Consider the following 7,015-nt stretch of genomic DNA (forward strand, 5'->3'; position numbering starts at 1 on the left):
TCATTAACCAGCAAGGCACAAGGAGCACTGGGGCCACGGTCCCTGTGCAGGCGCGGAGTGGGGAGCTGCAGAGCCACCCTGGGTGCTGTTGACCCGGAGGGGACGGCTCCACTCAGCCAGTGTGGGTTCCCGGAAAGAAGTGCATGCCGGGGCAAAGGGGTGTGTGCTGAGGACCCCCAGGAGCATCAGGCCAGCCTGGCTGGAATCCCGTCGTGACGAGGCCTCCCTCTGCCCCTGCGGGTGACCCCCGTGACCCTGTGCTGCCTTCTGGGAGGCCTTCCAGCCAGCCCATGGGGACTGCGTTTGTTCCTGGAGGAGCCTGGACCCCCAGGGCTGTGGAGGGTGAGAGGCCAGTGTGAGGCCCTGGCTCACAGCACCCAACTGAGGTCAGCTCAGCTCAGACAGGAGAGTGCAGAGGAGCACACGTGCGAGAGTGAGTGAGGATACACATGAGCGCGGGGCAGGGGAGCACGCGTGTGAGAGTGAGCGCAGATACACGTGAGTGCGGGGCAGGGGAGCACGCATGTGAGAGTGAGTGAGGATACACGTGAGCGCGGGGCAGGGGAGCACGCGTGTGAGAGTGAGCACAGATACATGTGAGTGCGGGGCAGGGGAGCACGTGTGTGAGAGTGAGCGAGGATACACGTGAGCGCGGGGCAGGGGAGCACGCATGTGAGAGTGAGCGAGGATACACGTGAGTGCGGGGCAGGGGAGCACACGTGTGAGAGTGAGCGCAGATATATGTGAGTGCAGGGCAGGGGAGCACGCGTGTGAGAGTGAGGGAGGATACACGTGAGTGCGGGGCAGGGGAGCATGCGTGTGAGAGTGAGGACACACGTGAGCGCGGGGCAGGGGAGCACGCGTGTGAGAGTGAGGACACACGTGAGCGCGGGGCAGGGGAGCATGCGTGTGAGAGTGAGGACACACGTGAGTGCGGGGCAGGGGATCACGCATGTGAGAGTGAGCGCAGATACACGTGAGCGCGGGGCAGGGGATCACGCATGTGAGAGTGAGCGAGGATACACGTGAGTGCGGGGCAGGGGAGCACACGTGTGAGAGTGAGCGCAGATATATGTGAGTGCGGGGCAGGGGAGCAAGTGTGTGAGAGTGAGCACAGATACATGTGAGTGCGGGGCAGGGGAGCACGTGTGTGAGAGTGAGCGAGGATACACGTGAGCGCGGGGCAGGGGAGCACACGTGTGAGAGTGAGTGAGGATACGCGTGAGTGCGGGGCAGGGCAGCACGTGTGTGAGAGTGAGCACAGATACATGTGAGTGCGGGGCAGGGGAGCACGCGTTTGAGAGTGAGTGCAGATACATGTGAGCATGGGGTAGGGGAGCACGTGTGTGAGAGTGAGCACAGATACATGTGAGCGCGGGGCAGGGGAGCACGTGAGAGTGAGCACAGATACATGTGAGTGCAGGGCAGGGGAGCACGTGTGTGAGAGTGAGCACAGATACATGTGAGCGCGGGGCAGGGGAGCACACGTGTGAGAGTGAGTGCAGATACATGTGAGCATGGGGTAGGGGAGCACATGTGTGAGAGTGAGCACAGATACATGTGAGTGCGGGGCAGGGGAGCACATGTGTGAGAGTGAGCGAGGATACATGTGAGTGTGGGGTAGGGGAGCACATGTGTGAGAGTGAGCGAGGATACATGTGAGTGTGGGGTAGGGGAGCACACGTGTGAGAGTGAGCGAGGATACATGTGAGTGTGGGGTAGGGGAGCACGTGTGTGAGAGTGAGCGAGGATACTTGTGAGTGCAGGGCAGGGGAGCACGTGTGTGAGAGTGAGCACAGATACATGTGAGTGCGGGGCAGGGGAGCACACGTGTGAGAGTGAGTGCAGATACGTGTGAGCATGGGGTAGGGGAGCACGTGCGTGAGAGTGAGCGAGGATACATGTGAGTGTGGGGTAGGGGAGCACACGTGTGAAAGTGAGTGTAGATACATGTGAGCATGGGGTAGGGGAGCACGTGTGTGAGAGTGAGCATGGATACACGTGAGGGCAGGGGAGCACGCGTGTGAGAGTGAGCGCGGATACACGTGAGCGCGGGGCAGGGGAGCACGCGCGTGAGAGTGAGCGCGGATACACGTGAGCGCGGGGCAGGGGAGCACGCGCGTGAGAGTGAGTGCGGATACACACAAGAGTGGGCATGTGTGATATGGGGGAAGGCAGGTGAGAGAGGCCCCAGCCCTCCCCAGCTGCTGCTCCCCTGACTGGAGGCTCCCCAAGAAGTCAGCAGCACCAGGGCCATGCTCAGAAGGGACAACTCCTGTCTCCACGTTCAGCCGCTGCCCACTTCCAGTGCTTTTATCATTTTCTCTCTTTTTTTTTTTTTTGAGACAAAGTCTCACTCTGTCACCCAGGCTGGAGTGCAGCAGCACAATCATGGCTTCCTGCAGCCTTGGCTCCCGGGCTCAAGAGATCCTTTCAGCTCGGCCTCCTGAGCAGCTGGGCCACAGGCAACACCACTACACTGGCTAATTTTTCAATTTTTGGTAGACATGGTGATATGGTTTGGCTGTGTCCCCACCCAAATCTCATCTTGAATTGTAGCTCCCATAATCCCCACGTCATGGGAGGGACCCGGTGGGAAGTCACTGAATCACAGGGACGGCTTTTTCCAGTGCTGTTCTTGTGATAGTGAATAGTCTCACGAGATCCAATGGTTTTATAAAGGGCAGATCCCCTGCACACGCCCTCTTGTAAGACGTTACTTTGCTTCTCTTTCACCTTCCACCATGATTGTGGAACTGTTGAGTCCATTAAACCTCTTTGTCTTTAAAAATTACCCAGTCTTGTGTATGTTTTTATCAGACAAATACACATGAGGTCTCACCACGTTGCCAAGGCTGGTCTCAAACTCCTGGGCTCAAGCGATCCTCCTGCCTCGGCCTCCCAAAGTGCTGGAATTACAGGTGTGAGCCACTGAGCCCAGCCCCACTTGAAGTTCTTTAGTTCTTTTTTTTTTTTTTTTTTGAGACAGAGTCTCACTCTGTCACCAGGCTGGAGTGCACTGGTGTGATCTCGGCTCACTGCAAGCTCTGCCTCCCGGATTCACGCCATTCTCCTGCCTCAGCCTCCCAAGTAGCTGGGACTACAGGTGCCCGCTACCACGCCCAGCTAATTTTTTGTATTTTTAGTAGAGATGGGGTTTCACCATGTTGGCCAGGATGGTCTCAATCTCTTGACCTCATGATCCACCCGCCTCGGCCTCCCAAAGTGCTGGGATTACAGGCATGAGCCACCCACTTGAAGTTCTTAATGGAACCCCAGCCATGTGGGCCTTAGGGACCCCACCTCCATGGCTACTCAGGGGGACTGGGATGAGAGAGGAGCCAGGTAAGCCCAGAAACCTTCAGAGGCTAGGAGCAGAGTTCCCCAGCCAGGGCTCCATGTCTGGAGGCTGGGAGGGGAGGATGGGGTCAGGACTCTGTGGAGGCTGGGAGGGGAGGATGGGGTCAGAGCTCTGTGGAGGCTCAAGGGGAGGATGGAGTCAGGGATCCATGTCTGGAGGCCAAGAGGGGAGGATGAGGTCTGTTGAGGGCCGCACTGCATCCCCTCGAAAAACCATCTGCTGAAGGCCTGACCTCCAGCACGGCAGACTGGATTACCCCCAGCACGGCAGACGACTGGATTGGATGTGGAGATGGATAGGGCGGTGAGAAGAGGGAGAGACACGAGGGATGCACTCAGAGAAAAGGCCAGGAGGACAAAGCAGGGAGGCGGCCATCAGCAAGCCAAGCAGAGAGACCTCAGACAAACAGAATCTGCAGACACTTTGATCTTGTACTCTGGGCCTTCAGGACTGTGACAGAATAAATTTCTGTGGTTTAAGCTGCTGGGTCGGTGGTACTTTGTGACGGCAGCCGCACACATCCAGGGTCCCGAGGTGCGGGGCATTGGAACATGCTGGCTGTGAGGGTTGCCCACGCTGGGCTAGCACCTTCATCCTCACACCACAGCAGAGTGACCGGAACCATCCACTCATGACCCAGGACGGCGCCAAGGCCAAGACCTGGCCCTGTCCTCCAGTCCAGCAAATCGCCTGCCAGGAGAGAGGGTTGGGGCAGGAGGCCCCGGCAGGAGCTGCATGCATTTCCTACCCAGCTACTGCTGGGCCAGGGCTTGGCTACAGCTGAGAACACAAGGGGGAACGGGGCCGGTTGTGACGCCGGCGCTGGTTCTCGGGGGCAGCGCTGAGACATTAGAAATGCTGGCATGTGCTGTAAACAGCTCCTGAATCGGGGACCCTACGGGACTCCACTTACAGGAGAAAGAATCTCAGCTATGCCCACACCAGGGTTTCCACCATCTCTCCCCAGTGACAGGCCCAGGGCTCCTGATTCCAGGGCCAGGCAGGCCATACACTTTTCTAACCCAGAGTATGAGACAAACATGGTGGGCCCATAAGTAAATGACTGAATACGGAAGCTGTGTGCAGGAGAATCCCAGTTCACTTGGGCCGGTGCCCACCTCCGTCCCAGGAGGCGGAAATCATCCCCTAGAAGCTCACTGCCCTCCCGTCTACAGAGGGAAGAGCTGGTGCCCAGGGCCCGGGTGCTGCCCCAGGAGACATGGCCACGCCAGCCACTTCAGGGCCACCCTCCTCACTCTGTTCCCATTTCTCCTCATTTTAATAGTACAGTAAGAAAAAGTGCAGGAATGGGCTTCACCCTCTCTGCAGGGGAGCCCTCCAGAAAGTTCCACATGCTCCTGCAGCTTAGGGGCCTAGGGGGTGGCACTGCCAGGGTGGGGGTCCAGCCTCTGACCACAGGGCCCCCCCAGGCTGGCCCAGCACAGTGGACACCTTGGGCCCCACTATATGGACAGAGGGTGAGCCATGGGCACTGCCCCAGCCAAAGCCCTCAGCGGCCACTCCAAGCCAAGCCCAAGAGCCTGGAAGACACCAAGGTTGTTTGGGGGACCCATGGCCAGAGGCTGAGAACCCCATTCTTCTAAAGACCCAGAGCGCAGGGGCTGAATGCCACCTGCCCACCAGACTGTTCCTGTATAACTCACGTGGTTTTTGTTTCCTGGTTTACGATGCTTTGACCTCTCGGGGGCCCTACTGGCTAGGTGGAGACTGCCCTCCCAGGGCTGGCTAATTCCTAGAGACAGCAAAAGGTGCCTGCAGAGCTCCCCTTTAATGCACAAGCCAACCCACCTGGATCCTGTAAACCCAACCACCCCTTATCTGACTCACTCACCAAACCCATGTTCCTCTGCCCTCAATCACCCTGGGGCAGGACAGTGGTCAACTAGACACCACCCCATGGCCCGGAGCCCAGAGAAATTAACCTGTCCAATCCTAAACTTGCTCCTTTGTGCCTACCCTCCCTGGCCTCTCTTCCCAGGGAGACCCCCATAAAGCCTCTGGCCATGCTCTCCCGTCTCCCCTTCTGCGTCCTGTTGCCACGGCGCCCCCCCGGGTGGCCCTGTGTGGCATGGTACGTGCCCTCCTTCTGTGGTTTAAGCAGCTGGGTCTGCAGTACTTTGTGACACACTCTCCTTTAAAGTCAGGGGTCCTGTGTCTGAATCCCACTACACCCAACTGAAATAAATCCCAGTGCGTTTCATCACAGCCCTTCCTATCCCAGGCTTGCTGGAAGTATCCACTCGCTGGCACCAAGGGGAAGGGGGCATGGACCACCTGGCCAAGACTGTGTGGCTGCAGCCCTAGGCCTGGGGCCCAAAGCTCCTGGGCCAGCCACAGAGCCAGCCCCATGCCGGCGTAGCCACAGGCAACCCTCCAAGGTAAGGCCAGAAATAAGCACCCAGCCACAGAGCCAGCCCCATGCCAGCGTAGCCACAGGCAACCCTCCAAGGTAAGGCCAGAAATAAGCACCCAGCCACAGAGCCAGCCCCGTTCCGGTGTGGCCACAGGCGACCCTCCAAGGTAAGGCCAGAAATCAGCACCCAGCCACAGAGCCAGCCCAGTGCCGGTGTGGCCACAGGCGACCCTCCAAGGTAAGGCCAGAAATCAGCGCCCAGCCACAGAGCCAGCCCCGTGCCGGTGTGGCCACAGGCGACCCTCGAAGGTAAGGCCAGAAATCAGCACCCAGCCAGAGCTTCCCAGGCCAGCGGGCCCCTCGTCTGCCAGGCATGAGGTTGGGCCCCCACCCCAGGATCCAGCCCATCTGCACCCGGGAGCTGAATGTTGTAGCTACCAGCCAGAGTGGGGTCCCCAGCAGTCTCCATCGAGCTCTGAACTGTTAATGTGTGACAGCCGTGCCATCCCCACCACTATTGCTGCGACAGTGTGAGGACCAGGCTGAGCATGCTGGCTTGTGCGGCATGAGCCAAGACTCCCCTGAGACACGGTAAATGCCCCTCGTTCCAGGGCACTTTGGAACTGGGTATCTCCTCAGCCCCAAGGTCCCGCCAATTCACTGAGGGCCCGTCTTCTGTCTGTTCTGGCCTCCTGCAGGGAGATGACCCAGGGGGAGGGGAATCGATGGGTAAGCTCCCCAGCTCCCCAATCCGGGATGGAGCAAGGTGCACCTGACATGGTCTCCAGGGCTCCCCTGTGCTCGTCCACCCCCAACACCCCCATGGTCTCCAGGGCTCCCAGGCGCTCGCCCACCCCCGGCACCCCCACGGTCTCGGGGCTCCCCGGCGCTCTCCCGCCTGCGTTGCCACTGCTCAGTCCTAAGGCCCGGGTTCACTGTAACGGGGCTGTTGCCCTTTCGAATTCTTCGCTTTTGAACAAGGGGCTGCGTTTCCATTTTGCCTGCAGGGGTGCGCAACCAACCGCCAGAACCAAGTCCTTGCCCCAGCTCGGCATTCGGGGAAACCCAAACTGGGACACGACTTGCCGTCCCGGGCGGGAAAGCGGGTGGGCGCGGAGGCCCGGGGGAGGGGTAGGTGGGGGAGGCGGAGGGGGAAGGGGGGAGGGGGGGCCCTGCCGGCTGCGGCTCTTGCCTGGCTTCCCTCCACGAGCACCGAGCGGCGCTTCCTGCAGGCGGAGCAACAGCCGAGGCGCCCTCCATGCCCTCAAAGAGCCAGAGGT

The sequence above is a fragment of the Pongo pygmaeus genome, chromosome 22 (genome assembly GCF_028885625.2).
Source record: "Pongo pygmaeus isolate AG05252 chromosome 22, NHGRI_mPonPyg2-v2.0_pri, whole genome shotgun sequence".
Lineage (NCBI taxonomy): Eukaryota > Metazoa > Chordata > Mammalia > Primates > Hominidae > Pongo > Pongo pygmaeus.